The 10,261-nt window shown below is 33.4% G+C and overlaps 1 non-coding gene across 1 annotated transcript; it reads right to left on the bottom strand.

The window, feature by feature from the left end:
• Nucleotides 1-299: 299 nt before the first annotated feature.
• Nucleotides 300-402, bottom strand: LOC125616447. Its single transcript, XR_007347077.1, has one exon. It is a non-coding gene; the product is annotated as a U6 spliceosomal RNA (small nuclear RNA).
• Between the last annotated feature and the right edge of the window lie 9,859 nt (nt 403-10,261).

The raw sequence follows: 10,261 nt of genomic DNA, 5'->3' as shown, positions 1-10,261 counted from the left end.
GAGAGAGAGAGAGAGAGAGAGAGAGAGAGAGAGAGAGAGAGAGAGAGAGAGAGAGAGAGAGAGAGAGAGACACTAGGACAAAATATAACCCCCAAAGTCATTCACCCAGGGACTTACCTCTTCTAGCCACACCCTACCTGTCTACAGGTACCACTCAGTTAAATATTAAAATTTACCTTTTTTTATTAAGTGAATAGTTCCATGACACTCCATGATATGTTGTGGAACCATCACCATCCATCATCAAATTCTCCATCTTCTCAAACTGAGACTTCATTCAACAATAATTCCCCATTCCCTCAAATATGGAATGCTTCATGAATTTTTATGTCATTCTTGTGTGGGGTCCATGCTTATATCTGTATCATTTCGATTTTGGTATGGGTGCTACCAAACTGGGACCCCCAATCCTTTTCTTTTGGTGGCTGCTTTTCCTACCTATATGTGAGAATATCAGGGTGGTAACACATAGATGTCAATGGATGTCATTCTTGATAGCCTTATGGTTTGCTTAACATTCAGTGGTTAGGAGAGTTAATTGCAATGATTATTTTGCCTTGACACAGTTTCACAGATATTTTGAAGATTAGGTTTATAAATACCTTCAAGTGGAAATATCCATCTCCTCTTTCTATTATTTTTTGTTTGTTTGTTGTTGTTATTTGCTGTATGGTTGGGTAACTAGGGATGCTCATTTTATTTATCCTAAAATGTTGTGCCAGGATTGTACAGACACAGAGAATTTCTGAAAGAAGTTCTATTCCTTTATAATGCAAGAAATCAACTATTTTCTTAAGTTGTTCATGATAATCTTTGTTTTTCCCTTTTTAAATGCATAGGATTCTAAGCCTTCTGCCTTAAAAGCTTTCCTCTGTAATTCTTTTAAAAGTAACTTAACTCTGGAAGTATTTAGTAGAATGTATTCTACCTAATTTCTTCAATTTAGTTGGGTATAGGTATTTTTAAACCTGGGCTAGAAATTACAACAAACTCTTCTGAAACATTTTGAGTGCTTAACATTTTACCTTCCTGTGGAAACTGATTGAACTTTGTTTTTAAAATAGACTTTAATTTTTTGAAGAGATTCAGATTTACAGAAAAAATGAGAAGATAGTGTTTAGAACTCCTATATATCTCATGTCCAGTTTCTACAATTATTAATATAGTAGTATGACACTTTTATTATAATAATAAATGTATGTTAATACTTTAATTCATTATTATGATTATGATTATGATTAGTAGTATTTTGGTACCAGTGATGGAACCTAGAGGTGCTTAAACACTGAGCTACATCACCAGCTCTTTTTATATTTTATTTAGAAACACAGTCTCACTGCGTGGCTGAGGGCCTCCAAGTTGCTGAGGTTAGCTTTGAACTTGTGATCCTCCTGCCTCAGCCTCATGAGCTGCTGGGTTTATAGGTTTGTGTTACTGTGCCTGGCTTACTACATTATTATTAACGTAGGCCCATAATTTCAAGTTTCTTAGTTTGTACCTAATATGTTCTCTCCACCCCAGGATTCAGTTTAGTATATCACAGTATATACTATGAAACTGTGGAGTTTCTCAGACTTTTCTTGTTTTTTTATTATCTTGACGGCTTTGCAGATTACTGGTCAGTTACTTAGTAAGATGTCCCACTATTGGACTTCATATGATTTTTTTTTCTTTAACGAACACAGACTTATCTGCCATTTTAATCACAGGGAGTACTGGCCTGTTTTGTTAGATAAAGAAGGTCAATGTAGGCATGGGCTCTGGACTGATTGGTTTACAAATGAAGGCAAATTCTCAGGTAAGCTGTTTCCTACCTTAAGGAACTGGCAACTTTGGGAGAAGCAGTTCTTCCCTGGGTCCACAATATATCAAGATGTCAAAGCATCAAAAAATACAGGAAATAAAAACACGATTAGTACAGAACCATTAATCCTCTCACTATCTCTGTAGTGATGGTTTTTCCAGAATGTCATGTCATTGGAATCATGTAGACTTTCCAGATTGTCTTATTTCACTTAGCAATGTGCACTTGAGATCATTCCATGGGCTGATAGCTCATTTATTTAGACTGGCAAATAATATAATATTGTATGGATGTGCCACTTTTAAAAAATCTATTCAATTGCTAGGCGAGATCTTGATTACTTCCAGTTTTTGATGATTACAAATAAAGCTGCCATAAACATTTATGTGCAAGATTCTGTGTGGACGTATTTTTTTAAATCAGTTGGGTAAATATCTAGGAGTATAATTGTTGTACCATCTAAGACTATCTTTAGCTTTGTGAGAAACTGCCAATGTCTTCCATAGTGTTTATACCATTTTGCTTTCCCACCAGCAATGAATGAGTTTCACATCTTTGATGGGAAAATATTTCTTTAGATCTTTTGCCCATTTTTAAGTGGATTTTAAATTTTCTCATTGCTAAGTTTTAAGAGTTATTTGTATATTTTAGATACAAGTCCTTTATCAGTGACATAGTATATTAGGTGTGTGTGTGTGTGTGTGTGTGTGTGTGTGTGAGAGAGAGAGAGAGAGAGAATAAACCATGAAAGATGGAAGTTAGTGATTAGCTCAGTCTATATCCAAAGGCCTTTGTTTAGCTTTTTCAGTGCTGTGACTTGACAAGAACTATTAAAGGAAGAAATGTTTATTTGGGGGCTCACAGTTTCACAAATCTCAGTCCATGGATGGCCAGGGCCATTCCATGCTTTGGGGCTCGAGATGAAGCAGAACATCATGGCGGAAGGGTGTAGGGGAGGAAACAGTTGAGAACATGGCACAAGGAAACAAGGAGAGAGCTCCCCAAAAGCTCATGTGTGAAACAATGTGAGAAAGTCTAGAGGTGAAATAATTGGGTTATGAGATCCTTAACCTGATCACAGTGTGTTAATCCCCTGATAGGAATTAACTGAGTGGTTACTGTAGGCCGGTAGGGTGTGGCTAGAGGAAGTTGGTCTTTGGAGGCGTGCCCATGGGGAGCTCTCTCCCTGTTTTTAGAGTTTTGACTTTTAGGGCAGAAGAAGATGGGCTCTCCAGCTCCAGAAAAGAAAGCAAATCACCTTTCCTCTATTTGTTTCATTCTGGTCCTCAACTGATTGGTTGGTTCCAGCTCACATTAAGTAAGGGCAGATCTTCCTTATTCAGTCCACTGACTCAAAAGCTAACCTCTCTTGGATCCAATTTCATAGATAAACCCCCAGCTATTTGGGTGTCCCTTAACTCAGGTGAGTTGGCACCTATGATTGACACGTGGTTTGCAAATATTTTCCTCCTGTATGTGGCTTGTCTTTTCTTCTTTTAAAAAGTCATTTTTCATAAAACATAAGTTATTGTTTTAATAAAGTTGAGTTTAGCATTTTCTTCATTTGTGAATTTTTCTCTTGAGTTTCCATCTCACTGCTTACATTATCCATCTGTTTTGGCATGCTGTCTAGCTCTTGAGTTAGATTCCTTAACATATTAATCATAGTTATTTTAAATTGTTTATCTGATAAATCCAAAATCCACACCATATCTGAGTCTGGATTTGATGCTTGCCTTTACTTTTCAGACTGTATTTTCTTGCATTTTAGCCCACTTTTAAATTTTTTTGATTGTCCAAAGATGGGCAATTTTACTTTTGTGATATATCTGATATATACAAAACATACAGAATATATATTTAAAAACATAATCTATTTATTTATTTCTTCTATGAGGTAAGCCATTCTTTGTTTTAAACTTCACAAACTTGGTACAATGCTGTGTGTATTTGTCTAAAAAATTTTCTTAAATATTATGTTTCTAAGATTTATTCTTGTTGACACACAAAGTTTCAATTCATTTTTACACATGTCAGTACACCACTGTGAGTGTGTATGTGCATGTGTGTGTATGAAACTTGGGGTTATTCATGTTTTACTGCTATTACAATAGTTTTATGAACCATTTTATACAACTCTCAGTAAACTTTTTAAAGAAACTACTGTGTTAGTGCATGTGACCCTTCAAGCATATAATATGTCATTTATTTTTTATTCATTTATATGCAATTTTTTTTCTGTTCTTCAGACTGAATAATTTGAATTAACCTATTTTGTGTTCACTGATTCTTTCTTCTGGCTTCTCAAATCTGCTCTTAAACCCTTCTAGTGAGTTTTTTTTTTTTTTTAGTTCACTTATTGTATTTTTAAATTCCAAAGTCTGTATTTGGATTCTTTTTTTTTTTTTTTATAATTTCAGTCTACTTGTCAGGAATTTCAACTTGATGAGACTTTGTTCACATGTTTTCCTTTAGTCGTTTGACATGTTTTCTTTTAAATCTTTGAACATACTTGAAATAGTTGATTTAGAGTCTTCACCTAGTAAGCTCACATCTGGATTTCCTCAGGAATAGTTCATAATTTCATTTTTTTCCTCTTTATTCAGCCTACTGTCTCTGTCTTTGAATGCCTTTTAATTTTTGTTGTAATTGACATTTTGATAATGATTTGGTAACTCTGGAAATCAGGTTCTCATCATTTGTGATTACTAATTGTTACAGTAGTAGTTTGTTTAGTGACATCTCTGAATTAGTTTTGTCAAGTCTATTCTTCATTGCTTGACCACTGAAATTTCTGTCTTGTTAACTGATTGGCCATCTCATAAAAGACAATTCCTTTTAACACCTGGAACCAAATTAAATATTCTCTATTCTTTGCAGGTGAGTCCTATATTTGTGTTGGGATGTGACTTCAACTCTCTGACAAAAAGTTTACTATTTGGCCTTAGTCTTGACATCCTGGTCATGTGGAGTCTGAAAGTCAACCAAAGACGAAAGTATGGGCCTTCCTGGGTATATCTGACAATACGTCCAGCTCTAAGCCAGTGACCTTCTGGGTTCCCAGAAAAATGTGAGAATTTTCAAAGCCCTCACTCTTCAAAGCATCTAATTCCCCAAACAATTCCCTGTAAACAATTTAGTTTATTGTTTTCCCAACTGTTATCCCTTGCTCAAGGTAACCATGGCTAACACATTATATGTATATGTGTGTGTGTCAATATATATATATAATATTTTATATATTATATTTATATGCATATATGTGTATACACATATGTATATGTATTTATATATACATGCCAATGATCCATAGGAAGGCATCTCAGCTGTGGGGAATTTCCAAGTTGGGCACAAAAAAAGAGGCAAGCCATGTGATCTGATTATTCAGGGAGCCACAAGACACACAAAACAAACACAATTCATGGAGAATCACACTCTTTCTGCTTTGTATGTTAACCATATGGGCACCTGCCCTGGGAAAGTAGGCTGCTTGTCAAAGCTGCCACAGAGCTAGGGACTGCTACCAGAGTAAGTTAAAGCTCTACAACATCTTTTACTGAGATTTAAATATTGTTTCTTGATTGTGCATTCCCTTGGGTGCAGGGAGTTTTTGAGTAGTTCTAGAAATTTGAAATACAATGATTATAACAGTATTTTACAGTCTATTAAATTTCTTTTTTGTGAAGGAGACAGGCTTTTAGAATTCCTGACTCCAACATTTTCCTGTCACTCCTGTAGTGATTTTTATTTGCTTTTTAAATGTTAATGAGAGAAACTTGTCATATTTTCTTTTATATTTCAAGATTTGTTCTTTTTGGGTTTTGGTCAAGTTTTTCTTAGTATATTTTTGGGAATATACTTCTAGACACATTTAACATTTAGAATCTGATACATTTTTATAATCATTATGAAAAATTTATTGTTCTCTGGGAAACCTTATAAAGATTTTATACCTCTGTTTTTATTGTAATCTTAGCAGCTATCTTTTTGTCAGTGTTTGCCCCAATATCAATTTTCTTTCCAAATTTCCATGCATTTCCTGATAATATAGGCACCAGGAAAGGCACTATAAACTGTAAGCAATTTATTATTGGGCTTGATGTGTTTCTTTTCTTTTTTCCTTGCAAACATATTACAACATCTTTGTTTTTTACATGGTATATTTAGCTCATTTGCTTTCAAGAAGATTTGCAGACATGTATAGGTTTATATATTCCATATTACTATTTATTTTCTTTCTTTCACACTTATTCATTATTTTCCTGCTGTTTTGTCCTTCCTTGAAATTAAAGTTTTAAATTATTTCTTCATGTCCTATTAGTCTGTTAATTACAATTCATTTTACATTACTTTAGTATTTGTATTAAATGTTAATAAATGTTTGACTTACGAATCCTTTTTTAATACACATTTCCACTGCTAACTTAAGTCAAATACCTTAAAATTTTGTATTATTGTTTTTGTTTATCATAATCTTCATCATTATTATCATCATGCTCTTACTATTATTATCATTTTATTTAGTGAATAGTAACTTGGATTTGCCCATGAATTTACTCTTCTTATTGCTTTACTTTTTCTTACATTTTACAGACTTCATTCTGCATTAATATTCATTCTACCTATAGAAATTCTTTTAGTATTTCTTTACTGATAATTTTTGGTAATTAATTTTCTTAGTTTTACTTATCTAAATCCTCTGTTTAAACTATCCTAGGTTCTTTGGATTTCTATATAAATTTTAGAATCATCTGTGTATATCTACACTTAACTTTTCTTGGTATTTTGATAGGAATCGCATTCAATTTGTATTTCAGTTTGAGAATTGGTATCTTTATTTTGTTGAATATTCCACAGATGAATATTTTATGTTTTTTCTTTTATTTAGGTCTTTGATTCCTTTCATCAGAATTTTAAAGTTTTAATCTTACTTAAGTGATTTTTATTTGTAGTGATTACATGTGGTCTAATGTTTTGAATTTTGATTTCTAATTATTCACTGTTAGCATGTAGAAGTTTGATTTTTATGGTTTACTTTATGTACTGTAACATTTTCAAATTCATTAGTTAGAGGAGTTTTCTTTTCATAGATTCCTTATGGATTTTCTACGTGGATAATCATACCTTCTATAAGTAGGTGAAATATTCTTTCTTTCTTTTCTATCATTGTGCAAGAAAAGTTTTCCTTTTCTTGTCCTATTATACTATCCAGGAATGCCAGCACATATTAAATATGAATGGCTACAATGGAAATCTTTGCTTTCTTCCCAATCTTCAGTAAAGAGCATTTAATATTTCAACATTAAGTATGACAGTGCGATGTTGGCTGCAGGTTGTTTGTTTTCTTTTTTTTTAATATGCTTTTTGTTGAGTTGAGAAAGTTTTCATTATGAACTATTTTGGGGGTAAAATAACTTTTCTGCATCATTTGATGAAATTATGTGATTTTTTTTCTTAGAAAGTTAATATGATTAAATTTTAAAATGTAGATCATATTTTCATCCCTGGGGTGAGGGCTCTCTTGCTTGTGGCATAGACATTTTTTACATATTCTTGTTCATTTGGTTAACCAACATCTTATTGGAGATTTTTACATCTTTGTCCATGAGGTACATTGATCTTTAAAAAATAATTAGATATTTTTTCATATGAGGAATAGTGACTTAATAAAGTGAGTTGAATTATGCACCCCCATTCTCTATTTTTTTTAAATTATATAGAATTAGCGTTGTTTCTCTTTAAAGCACTCTTTTAACTGCACCCAATTTTGATATGTGGTATTTCCACTTCATTAAATATGTTTATTTCCCTTGAGACTTTCTCTTTGACCCATGGGTTATGTAGAATTGTATTTACTTTCCAAGTGTTTTGAAAATTTTCTCATACCTTTCTATCATTTATTTCTAATTGGAATCCACTATGGTCAGAGGACATATTTTGCCTTAATTTTACATTGTTTTTTTTTTGGGGGGAGGGGGTGATACCAGGGATTTAACTCAGGAGTGCTTAACCACTGAATTACCTCCCAAGAACATTTTACTTTTCATCTTGAGGCAGGGACTCGTTAAGTGGCTTAGGGCCTCTCTTTGTTGAGGCTTGCTTTGAACTTGTGATCCTTCTGCCAGCTTCCTGAGCCCCTAGAAATTTCAACTACACCTTGTTGATTGGTGGTGTTCAGTTCTTCTCAATTAAAATTGATTTTTTTTAGTGGTTGTATCAACTACTAGGACAGCAGTATTAAAGTCCTCAACTATAATTGTGGACTTACCTACTTCTTATTTTGTTTCTCCTTGTTTTACTTCATACGTTTTTCTGCTCAGCTATTTGGTAGATGCACACATACACATTTAGAATCATTATCTCTTGTAGATAAACTGGCTGCCTTATCATTTTGCTAATATACCTATTTGCTCTTGGTAATTTTTCTCTGAAACCTATTTCACCCAGCGTGCTACAAACACTCCAGTATTCTTTTGATTAGTATTTCCATGAAATATATTTTTTCTATCTTTACCTCGGACATACCTATATCATTGTATTTAAAGTAAGTTTCCTTTAGACAAAGATTAGTTAGGTAACTTCAAAATATTCAATTCTGCAAATATGTATTAATGGGTATGAATATACAGTTTGAAATTAATGTACTTATTTTTATGTTTGGATTTAAATCTACCATACAATTAATTGTTCTTGTGTTCCTTTAGCAAAATCTAGCAATATGTATATTTAAACTTTTTCCCCTGGTTCTCCCTCTTTTTGAAGGTGGAGGCCATTTGGGGTCTTAGGCATATCTTATATCACACTTTATGCCTGGGATGACCTGAAGCTTTGTTCCCCTGTGACACGTTCACAAAGGCTCTAGGACATGTGCATGTGAACATGCCTGTAATCCAGATAACCTCTAAGCCTGCTTATCCCCATGAGCTCACATTCCAAATTGTTCCTAGTTTTAGTGTGTTCCCTTTCCCTTTTTTACTTTTATTCTTTTCAGGATTACCAAATATATAAAAGTTGGGGCCTTGTATTTTTTAGTATTCTGCCTTGAGACATCACAATAATATGAAGTACATACTACTTCATTTACTTCTCCTAACTATTATATAAAGCAGGTAGCAATATTCCTATTTTACAGGTGAGAAAACAGGTAAGGAGTCTTTAAAATGATTCACCTCATGTAGTGAAATATATTTCAGGATTCAGAAGAATTTAGAGAAGGTGTAGAGTAATAGTCTGCCAAGTAGAAGGCAGTGTTCAGTATTGGAAACCATAAAAAAATAGATTTCAGAAGGCCCTGGCATTGGTCATTTAAACTTGTCAGAAAAAGGGCTAGAAGACTGAGATTTTTAGTTTCCAATTAAGTTGTTGATTCACCTGGAATGAATGTATCCATCAATCATATCACTGCCCCCCATTTCACATTTCTCAGTTTATTTTAACAAAATAATGTGGCAGAATTTCCAGCTACCCAGAATGCCAAATATTTTATTAACTCCAAGAAAATAGTTTCAATGTATATAACTAACAAAAGATTGGTATCCAGAATGTATAAAGAACTCCTATAAATTATTGTGAAAGTTATAAATAAACAAATTTTTAAGTAGATAAGGGGTGAGAATGGGCAATTCACCAAAGAATTTAAAATGAAAAAAAGAAATCCCTAAACTTTAAAGGAACAAAGGAGGTGCAAATTAGAACAATAATAGTATTTCATACCAATCAGCTTTACACAAATCAAGAAGTCTTATAATTCCATGTATTATTTAGTTTAGAGCAAAATAGGAAAACTCATACACTGGTATTGCACCATTCTGGGTAGCATTTTGAAAATATCTAATATTAAATATTTGCATTCCCTAGAACACACTAGCAAAATCACTCCAAAGCATGGTTCTGTTTGTTTGTTTTTTGTTTTTCTTTTTAGCTTGTAGTACTAGAGATTGATTCCAGGGGCATTCTACCACTGTTATACATCCCTAGCCCTTTTTATGGGTTAGAGTCTCACTATAAATTACCCAGCCTGGCCTGGGACTTGTGATCCTCCTGTCCCAGCCTCCTGAATTGCTGGAATTATAGGCATATGCCGCTGCACTTGGCCAAAAGTATGTGTCTTAAAGACTGTTAAGCAGGAACCAAAAGAGTTTGGTTGAAAATGTAATGGATTTTCCTATTTTATATATTCATTCTTTTTTTTTTTTTTTTTTTTTTGTTCTTTTTTTTTTTTTTATTTTTTTAATTTTTTATTGTGGGTTGTTCAAAACATTACAAATTTCTTGACATAACATATTCGACACTTTGATTCAAGTGGGTTATGAACTCCCACCTTCACCCCATACACAGATTGCAGAATCACATCAGTTACACATCCATTGATTTACAAATTGCCATCCTAGTGTCTGTTGTGCTCCGCTGCCTTTCCCATCCTCCACCCTCCCCCCTCCCCACCTCTCCCCTCCCCTC

The sequence above is a fragment of the Marmota marmota genome, unplaced genomic scaffold (assembly GCF_001458135.2).
Source record: "Marmota marmota marmota unplaced genomic scaffold, marMar, whole genome shotgun sequence".
Lineage (NCBI taxonomy): Eukaryota > Metazoa > Chordata > Mammalia > Rodentia > Sciuridae > Marmota > Marmota marmota.
This window is presented reverse-complemented; position numbering and strand designations above follow the sequence as displayed.